An 11,093-nucleotide genomic window follows, 5' to 3' on the forward strand; every position below is an offset into this window, starting at 1 on the left:
TTTTTTGTAATCTGAGGGCAAGAACTCCGTGTCATTCACCTCTGTGCTTCAATACCTATCACAAGGTAGACATTGTGCAAATTTTGAGTAATTTATTGACAGTCTGTGCTCAGCAGATGCGCACACATGGAGCCCTTTCTATAATGCAGCCTGGTCAGGAATTGGAATTTTGGTCAAGCAGTTTACCGCCAAACTGGAAGTCAGAAAGTCCATGTCTGACTCGACACTGTAAGCTGGGTCTCTGGTTTTTAGCTGCATATTCACTGTGTCCCCAGAATGTGCTCACCTGCCTTGTTCCAGGGGCAGATAGCAGAGTGCTGAACAACACAGCCAATTTCGTTTTCCTGAAATTCACATTGTGCTTAGGGAGACCAAAAACAAGTGAATAAATACATAGCATATACCAGGTTGCAAGTTATAAAAAACAGAACAGGTTAAAGAGTTTAAAGAGGTAAGAAGGGGATATTTGAGCAGAGACCAAAGGAGCTAAAGGATCGAGTATGTGTTTTTGTTTGTTTGATTATGGTACTGGGGATTGAACCCAGGGTGCTCACATTGCTAAGTGACCCAAGCTGGGCTCAAACTTATGATCTTCCTGACTCACCCAGCCAAGAGTGCTGGGATTACAGGCACACTCATACTGGCCTCGTGCGTGTATTTGGAGGAAGCGTTCCAGGCGGGAAGAGCAATGTCAAAAAGCCAGAGAGGAGCACGTTCTTAGCCAGGTCCAGGTCGGCGCGGCTGCCTGCGGTTGCGGCCCAGTGGCGGAGAGGCACGTGGTGTCCGCAGAGGCCAAGTGAGGCGCATCTGCAGCTCCTGAGGTGGAGCTTGCTTTTTACTGGGTGAGAGGGGCATCCACGTGGGGAGTTTGGGGCAGATTCTTGGCCTGATCTGAATGTCTTTTCGAAGAACCACTGTGACTCTGAGCGGATCCTATAGGGACCAGGGTAATAGTGTGGGAGCCAAGCGCCCAGTAGGAAATTGCTGCTGCTGACAGGCTGGAGGTGGCTGGAAAGATGAAAGAAACAAGTTAGCTCTGGATACATTCTGAGGGTAAATTTTATAGCATGGAATTTTTGCTGAATTTGCTATGAGATACGTTTAAAAGATTAGCAATGCCTAAAACTTCAGGCTGTTTATTGAGTTGAAAAGGACTGTGAGAGGAGCGGAGGAAGGCCAGTCCTGTGGCTTTAGGAGGTGAAACCCCAAAGTACTTCTTCGGACTTCAAACTGAGAAGGCCTAGGAAATCCCAAGTGCAGGAGAGGCTTTCTCTGAAGTCCTCTTATCTACACCTGAAGACCAGATCAGACACAGGACACTGCCAGCCTCAGACCTTCACCCTGAAATTGGATAGACCAAGGGAGGTTACACTTCTGTCTCAGAAGACAGAATACCTAAACCCTGGGGAAATTTTGTCTGTCACACAGATTTATTTATTTCCCCTAAAAATCATCTATTTCTCCTCTATAAGTGCCCTTTACTTCCCCTTCTCCCCCATGAAGAGAGTATTTAAACCCAAACCATCTGGCCCTTTCTGAGTCTCTATTTTGTCCAACTCCTGTCCACAGGCACACGTTCATAGATCTGCATCCTTCTTCCTGTTTATCCACCTACTGTGTGTTTGTTTCAGCAGACTCAATTACCAATCTTTCAGAGAGAAAGTCTGCACTTCCTACAGAGAAAGGGGAAGATTCGAAGGATTAGAGTTAGATCTTAAAATACACAGATACAAATATAGATGTAGACACAACTATATATAAAAATATAGATGAGATATAAATGATCCAGATATAGATAATACAGACATAGATACAGAAAAGTGGAGATCTTTAGTCAGCAATAAGATAAATGAGTCTGTAGAACAGGTAAGCTCAAAGTTTGAGATTAAAAATTGGGAGTCACCTAAATATGGGTGGATTCAGAGGGAAGTGGAAGGTGACCCAGGTCGGAGTTGAAGCACATACAATAGGGGGCCAGGAGAAAATACCACAGGACACTCCGAATTCCACTCAGGAAGTGGCATTCATGGAATAAAAGAAGCAACAAAAGAAAACAGGAAAGCCAACTGAAGAAGTAGTTTAAAAGAAGAAATTAGAAGTTGTTTCAAATGCTGGTAATAGATTGAAGAAAATGAAAACTGTAACTTTACCCTGGATTCTGGTAATGTGAAAATTATTGATAATTCTGGAAAAAGCAGCTTGAGGGGCTGGGGGAAGTGAGACCATAATGTAGACAATACATAAAATGGGATTGTTGGGATAAGTGATCTTTGGCTCTCTCTACATCTGTGAAAAGATTTATAATGAATCATATCCATGCTCCATACCCCAGTATTTACACGTGTTGCCAATTCAGAGCATCTGAGCTAAACCCGAATTACCCTGAATGCACTTGATTTTTCTTTTGAGAATTCAGCTGACACTTTAGCTTGTTCAGACCCTGAGGGCCACTCTGAGCTGAATCACTTATCACTGTAGTGCAGAACTGGTGAAGTGCCCGTTAATAGAACTCCGGGTGGCAGAGAGGCTCTTGCAGTTAGTCGCCTTGTGTCTTGCCTCAGCCTGCCCTGTGTTCCACATCCTCTGTCATGAGACCTTCCATCCATCCACCCAACCACCCGTCCGCCCATCCGTGTTTCACTTATTATTCATCAAACACTGGGAATCTTTTATTTGGGACATACCAGTAGCTCTTTGGATCCACAGAACCATCTCCCAAAGAAGGCTGCACTGAACAGGCCCTGGAAATAAATAAGCTAAAACTTACAAAAAGATGTGAGAAAGCTGAGTTATTATAACCATATTTTCATAATAATAATCCCAAAATGAATCACCAGGTGAAGCTATGCACATGATGTGAAGCATCATATCCAAAAAGAGGATTTGGTGAAAGTCTAGTGTACTGTGCAGTCTGTGTTAGGAAAAGAACATCAGGATGCGTCCTTGTAGGAAAGTGCTAGAAGCCCACTTTCATGTAATAAAGGTTCGTGGACAGGTGCAGGGCTGATAATGAAAACTAGCATGCAGTAACAGAATAAAATACAATTAAGTGATAATGATTGTGCTACAGAAAAAATATAAGACTTAAAATCAAAGGTTCAGTTTTTCTTGTCCTTCTTTTATTCCAACTTTTCCTATTCTCCTTCCCTTTCTGAGACTATCATTCTTTTTCTTATATAGTCCAAAGATAATTCTGATGTCAAGTAAAACATTTCTTTTTTTTAAAGCACACAGGTGAATTTAATATGAATCAATTCTTCCCTTTTAATTAGACTTTGTTTTTTAAAAATTATATCTCTAGTATTCCAGAAGACACATATTAGCCCGAGGGACACTCCTGGCACTTTGTCAATGGGCAGCTAGTACGGCATGCTGTGATGCTTTAAGCACAACCCTCACCACAGAAGCAGGGATAAGCACAATGCATACAGGAGAGATGGCAAACTAGAAAAATGCTCTAAATTCTTGTACTCTCTGCTACTTCAACAGGACGAGGGAAGTAACGATTTGGGTTTATGTGTAAAGGTTCAGAACTAATGCAGTGAAGCAGAACCAAGACAGTCTGTCATCAGATGAAGAGGTATGACATGGCCATGACAGGAATAAACACTCCCTGCCAGAGAAAGCGGATCCTGACCCTCACGCCTGCCTTTCGAGCAGACACTTAAGACAGCGCGTGCGGTGGAGCAGATGTGCTGGGAGATATCAAATAGATGGGCTTGATAGGGGAGCGAACAGCAAGGTAGCTTCAAGTTCTCCCGGAAATAAGTTACTGCAATCAATGAAACTGAGAAGATTCATTACATGGCACGTTCCTATAGGGCAGGGATACTCCCGAGGGAATTCTCTGCCAGCACCTTATGACTTTTACCCAGCTCAGGCAGATTCAAAGTCTTGAAATTGATTTTTCTTTCCAAAATAGGTTAGGGTTTCCCTCCTGCCTTGAAAAAGAGTTTCTAGTAGTTATTGCACAGAGAAAGAAAAAGAGACATATTCATTCCAGGGCCTGTCTCTGAATTAGAAAGGGGTACAGTTGTGCACTGCTGATGAGTCCTAATTACTGAAGGCAGGGCCTGCCTAAACTCATCTTTCACTTTTCCCTATAGTCCGGACTCCAACAGAGTGAATGTGCTGATCAAAGGGCCAGGACATTGGTCACTTTAGAAAAGAAGCAAGCACCCACTGTGCTCCCTCGTAGACCAGGCTGCATCCTCCACGTCTTGAACGTGTGTGGCTGTGGCATGAGCTTGCCAAGCAGAGGGTCACCTTGGGCCCCAAACAACATTGGAACAGCATTTCCCAACTAAGTTGCCCTCATCTAAAAATCTCTGCTAATCTGCTTCGCTCATAGTTTGTTGAGAAGATTAAATAACAAGCATTGACTACAGATCAACTGTTTCTTGCTATAAAATGTTTATGGATTCCTCTCTATTTGGGCTGATAAGGTACTCAAGGGCAGAGACCGTCAATGCTCAGTCTCCACATTTGAAATATCAAATGAGTGTATCTTAAAAGTAAAATGCAAATAATCATCACTGTGCTCATACTTCTCATGTTACGGTTTTGTTTCTGTTCCCGGGTCCCTGGCGGTGCCTAGGGCCCACCGAGTCTGTCACCACAGTGCAGCCCAAGTCTGGCCGCCATGGTAGTGTAGGGGTGTGCTGTCCGATCCTGCAGCACTAGCCACATGCACCGGTGGACGGAGTACTCACAAGGTACCTCCTGCAACTGAGAATCCAATTTTTAATTTTCCTAATCTGAATTTTCAATTTGGCACTAACTCCAGCTAATTGAAAACTTTAAGTATGCTTAGAACATCATAGATTTGTAAATCAACTTTATGCTCTCCATTTTATTAGATTAAGAGATCGATTATTTCTGAAGAAAATTTAGCAAACTGGCCTAGATATGCTGTGATTTCAGAGATTTAATATGAGGGAAAAAAGATAAGGTCTTATTAGTGATTGTTTATAATGATTACATTTTGAAATGATTAGAGTTGGGACATCTGAGAGGAAATAAATATCTTACTAGAGTTAATTCCGTCTGTTCCTTTTTTTTTGTATTAAATTATTTTATTGGTACATTGTAGGTATACAACACAATTACATTTCTCATTGGTAATTGTACCTTTACATGATGCATCTTGGTTCTTATTTTTTCCCCATTCCTAGCCCTCCCTTCATGCCTTCCCCCCTTCCCTATTTACAAAGACTTTTTTTCCATTTTTTCCATTTCTCATCATTTTTCCTTTCCCTTCTTTCCTTTCCCCTGCCCCTCCCATTACCCCTACCCCTTTGGACCTTTTCTTCCTATTTTGCATTATTGATTATTCATTCTAATCATTGGTACATTTTAGGTATTCAATATAATGACATTCGTCATTGGAAATTTGCTCCTGTTCCTTTTTGCATTTTTAAATTTCTCAATGTGGCCACACTACATGTGTTCTGGACTATGCTGCTTGCAAGAATTGCCACCAATGACCAGATGTGCTGCACTTTTGATCAATACCATCAACGTTCAACTGAACTGAGTCTGTTTGAGGTCACGATTGGGACTGAGATGGTGACAGTGAAAGCTAGTACCCTAATCTTACTGCTCCCGTGGAAGTTTAGGGTTTGCAAAGTGTTCTTATATAGAGCATTATGTTAAGCTCCATAAACCACCATGATATGCTACAAAATTCACTGATTCTCAGAGAAGGGAAGGGACCTATCAAAGTAAATAGGTGCCCACCACTGGCAGGGCCCTACTGATGCCAAAGAGTTCCCACCTTCCATGCTGCCTTTGCTTTTTGTTGTGCTGTCTGGGGTTTCTTTACAAATGCCTCATGTTAATTATAATGGAGTATTAAGCACAGCTGGATTGATATAGCAGAAGTCTATTGAGTGCAATCGTATCAATCAGTTGTATCATGTTGATAGCAACCGAGGCTTAGGCTTAGTAAGTAACCCAATGTTAGACCATTTTTCCAAGGCTTTCTTTTCCCCTACAAAACTAAAAGGTTTATATCTGGGCCCTGGACCTCTTAGTAACCATCTGGAGCAGGTCTTTCACTCAGGTACTGCAGAGCACTGAAATGAGAGCAACCAGGATGCCCTTCACCTTCCCCCATGCGTTTCATGACTGTCCTTGCCTCTGCCTGACAAACGTTGAGTGTCTTTGAGGCAGAATGTGGGCTGAGACCTGCGTTTATGACTTGCTAATGTGTGGAAATGTCTGGAAGGGGCACGGGGAGGGAGGATCTTCTTGGGACCTGTCTCTAGGAATAATTTAATGGCCATATTCCGCACCAGCCATCTCATCAGCTGGTAAGAAGGAAAAAAGAAAAGAATTGCTATAAAGTAGGGTGACAGATGAGCCCAGCAGATTCCTGGAATGTACATCCTGTACCTCCATGTGTTGGGAACGCTCATCCTGTCATTTAATTGAAACATAAAATAGCCTTCTGGAGAGATATTATTACCATTTTGTAACTTGAGGCCAGGTAGGGCAAGAAATAAGATGGATTCCTATTACTATGGCTTCATCTCTTTATTTTTCCCTCTTTTACAAAGTGACAATTGGGGTTCATTGCAGTAAGCACCAGGGTTTGAATAAGAATTAGATCCAGTTTAAGGCATAATACTTAAGATTATACACTGCTCAAGATTCAAAAAATACATAATATTCAAGACTTAGATTGGAAACAGAATATTAAATCACTCTCCAACACTATTTTACATTTCTGCCTTCATTCATTTATTCATTCAATAAATGATTGCTTATTTCCAAACCTGTGTTAAATGCTTCAATTTTGTGAAGATTAATGTTATGCATCAATGAAAGTACTTTTGTAACACTTTTAAAATCAACTGCTGCTTTAAAGTATTCATTTCTATTTTTTTATTATTGTTGATACAATTGATTCAGTGGAGGAGTACTAGTACCTGGTCCTGGCTGCAAACATTAAAGGAATTGACACATCCTCAGCCACAGTGATCAGTGCCGGAAGGCACTGTGTCAGCTAACACCCATTCCTCAACTCACCGGGTCCATAGCCTTGACTCTTGGACATCTGATTCCTCTCTTTTCCTGTTGTTGTCAGTTTATTTAACTTCTGGATCTGATTGCATAGGTGGTTATGATAATCTCTTAACTTGTTCACTGGCCCCAATCTGAACCAAAGCTAGAGTCAGAATCCCAGAGGGTGGGCTGGAAGATGACGCTGTTCCTGTCTAGCTGCTTCCCACCGCACCCCCTCTCCCCAACCCACACAGGTCAACTATTCATCTTCCCACACAAGCCAGACAGACTGAAGATTCAGTGAGCCAAGTGAATCCTTACCTGTGCCCACGATGCATGTTCTATTCTTCCCCTGCTGAGCTCTTATTGATCTCTCAAATATTATCACAGCAGTTTCTTCGTTTAGCTTATATTTTCAAATCTTTTTACTTCTAAAACTTAGACTCAATAGAGCAATCCCTGCTGGTGCCTCTTTGTTATCCTGAAGTAAGCAAAAAGTAAGATGTGATTATGATGCTTCTAATACCTAACTTCCTTTGTTTTATTTAAACAAGAGTCTGACTCTTCTAAAATGTAATCTCCTTGGAATAGAGGATCACATTTCCTTCACCCCCAGTGCCTGGCACACACCAGGGACTCTGTACATGTTTACTGAAAAAGTAAATGAACAATTATCTTGTCATAGCTTAAAACCTTCAAGAGGATGCCTATTGTACCCTAAACAAAGCCTGAACTTACTTTGTAAAGTTCTTACATAATGTAGAGTCTTGTTTCTTGCTGTGTCCATATACTTATCCATGATCCTGTTATATTAAAATAAAAGCCATTTCCCCCAATGGACCTTAGAGTTTCAAGCTTCTGGCCTTGACTCATTCAAGTTCACAGTGGAACTATTTCAGGGCCCGGTCAATCATGCCCTTTCTGTACCTAAGGCGAGATGAGACAGGACTTGTAGGGGCTCTTTGTTACCTCTGGATCTAAAGAGAGTGGGTGTGCTGAAATGTAGGCCAAGCTTTAAAAGCAAATCTAAGATGTCCCTGGGCCATTTTTTGTACCCCAGCTCTTGCCAATTCTGTCTCAAGTCCTCAAAAGCTTGCCTGCCCTCTGCTTTCACATACTCCCTGGTGCTCCCATCATTTTTGTGGATGTGGATGACTCCAGCTGTCTTCCAGCTTTGCCTCTGGTTGCACCATGAAGTCTTAGATGGAATCTTAAGTCACGAGTGTGATGCCTTTTCTCCACCTCCTCATAACCACCGTTCTGTGACCCTAACTCTGTGGTGGGAGCATTACAGATGGACCACGTCATGCCACATGGAGTGCATGAGTGCTTCTTTGCACATTTTTCTCACTCTACTCCACATGAAACAAGAAGATGTGTTTTCCAAGAGAAAAGACTATGAGTGGACTTTCTGCAATTCCTCTGCAGTTAGTGTGTTCGCTTGGCATTCCCCACTTTATGTGGGCTGGAGCTGGCAAGGCAATGCCTGCATTTCCTCTGCTACTAGCATGTAATTAAAGGCTTTGTGAAGTATCTGGCGACATTCAGGTAGGTGAAAAACATCACAGAAACAACAATTGCCTTTGCCTTTGTTCTCTAAGGTGGCTTCTTCCCTACATTCATTCAGTAATTCTTTCTCCAGGTATTTATTGGTCCCTCAGAAGGCTGAATTGCATGGGAAGACTTTGTTTTTCGAATTAGAAAATCTCTAAGAGACAATTGAATCAACTGGGAAGGATGGCCCTTTAATTTTACAAGTGAGGCAGTGGCTATTCATCCTTCTGCCTCTTGTTTCTGTTCTCTAATAATCACCTCGGAGAAGTCAGGAGCAGTTTCAAGTCCATCCAGTTTCTAGCTGACTCTGCTTTTCCATCCGCTCCCTGCCTGCTTTGTTTTTTGAGTTAATTATAGCAAACCCGGAGGGATATAAGAAGCTCTGTCACACTCCTGTAGGTTTGGAAGGGACCCTGTAGCTGATGAGTTGAGTGTGTAGTGGGCCTTGGATCTCTTTGTTGAGATCAAGTAGCTTCCGCATCACAGTATCCTCTGTACCCCAACTTCTACACCTTGTAGATATTTTTCCACCAGAAAACAAGCAAGTTCTTTGTCTTCTCTGCCCCTCCTGTTTGCATGATAGGACAATGATCCCTCCTGGAACCCAAACTCCATCAAACCTGTGCAGCTCTCACTAGCCTCACTGGGGAGAGTGGACATTCTCACTGCTCCCTATTCCCAGGTGCAGGAAGTGACATCAGCCCAAACCAAACCCAGGCCCAGCCCTGTCTGCTTAATTCTAGTTTTTTCTGTCTACTTACATCCTCAATGCCAAGGCATCCTACATATGTCTTGCAGTGAGGCCGGTCTGGTTAAGACAGCCCCAGGTTAGGATAGTCATTTGTCTTAATCCATGGGGAAAATATGCTACTCTTTATTTGTCATTTTTATTTTTGGTATTAAAACAGCTAGCTGAACTTTGTTCATATTTGAAGATCTGGGAATACTTATAACAATGTTCACATTTTTTTTAAAAAGCTGCCATTATTTATTAAATTGTTTATTTTATTGAAAAGAATATGGAAATATAAATATCATACACATACTGAAAAACATGGTAAATATTTCTGTTTAACATAAACATAACAGATATAATAAGTATGATATATTTCTAATACATGCTATAATCTTCAATTTAAAAAGTTCATAGTAGAAAAGCAGATGACCATAAGCATTTCAGATCTGAATATGCACAAACATACTTTCATAAAAACAATTTTAAATAGTCTACCAATTAAAAGACAACAATATCAAAAGCCCACCTACATGGTGCTATATATGAAGCATCAAATTCAGCCAGCAATATTTCAGTAATTCAAAGGAAAGGAAGCAAAGGGACCAGATTCGCCTTGCCACGTGGGGAACAGACGAAATTTGTAACAACGCTTAATTATACCCTTTGCATCAGCTCAGTCTAGATTACACAATGAGAACGATGCTCCCTACAGATAGTTTCATCCAAAAATAATATTCTGTTATTCTGCTACCCAGGAGGTGCAATAGCTACCTACTTATAGAAGAGGGTAAAAATGGCTTTTCCATTTTCCAGTAATCATGTGCCCACTGCACTCTGGAAATCAGATTGGAAGTTTTCAAAGGACAGTTTAGGTTTTCGTTGTTAGGTTTGATAGTACATTATGTGCCATTCCATTCAGCAAGAAAATGCCACTTCCACAAACACACTGGAGATGGGATTGATGGGGAGGAGAGAGAGAGATTTTTTACTGAACTGTAATTGGTCAATTTTGGAAACAGGATTAGCCATGCCATGTAGATCTAAGACACTTCACTTTTCTGAATCGCAGTTTCTATGTCTTTATGAGCAAGGGGATAATAATATCCACTTATCTATATGTCTGATGTGAGTGCTAAATGAGAAATGCATACCTAATAAGAAGATGAGAACAGCCATTCAGTAAATTTTATTTTCCCATTCTCTTACAGATGAAATTTGAGGCAAATCTTCACAGTAGCGCTCTCACCAAGCATGCTGTACCCAACAACAAGGCTGGTTGGGGTGGACATACTACTGTATTGGCTTAGTCATCTAGTTTGATCCTCTCGCCTGACTCTTTAAAATAATCCTGGTTGCTTTCACAGTAGCTAACATATAATATGGTATTGCAAGGATAATTGTCATAACTTCTATTTAGTGCAAGTCATTCATTATACCTGAAATTTTTTCTTAATATTGAAAATTTACTGTACTTATTTTACAAACAAAAAGATGCCACCATTAACTTAGAAGACACATCCAAAGGTGTGCAGCTAGCAGTACCAAAGCTGGCAACTAAGCACCTGTGAGGCCTTTTAAGCGTGTATTTCCATGATACCACTTGGTCTTTCTTCTGCTTTCTTGTGTCTCCATCTCAGTTCATGAAACAGTAGCTATGCTATAGTCTTGCTATTATCTTTACTGCATGATATGCTTGGAAGCATAGGGCAGATCCTTTTGAATAAGTTCATAAAGGAAGAAAGGACAATTCACCCCAACTAATCATATAACCCATTTCAGCTCAATAAATACCTCC

The sequence above is a fragment of the Heterocephalus glaber genome, unplaced genomic scaffold (genome assembly GCF_053883595.1).
Source record: "Heterocephalus glaber isolate CG9 unplaced genomic scaffold, H.glaber_assembly_v1.0 deba00001442, whole genome shotgun sequence".
NCBI lineage: Eukaryota > Metazoa > Chordata > Mammalia > Rodentia > Bathyergidae > Heterocephalus > Heterocephalus glaber.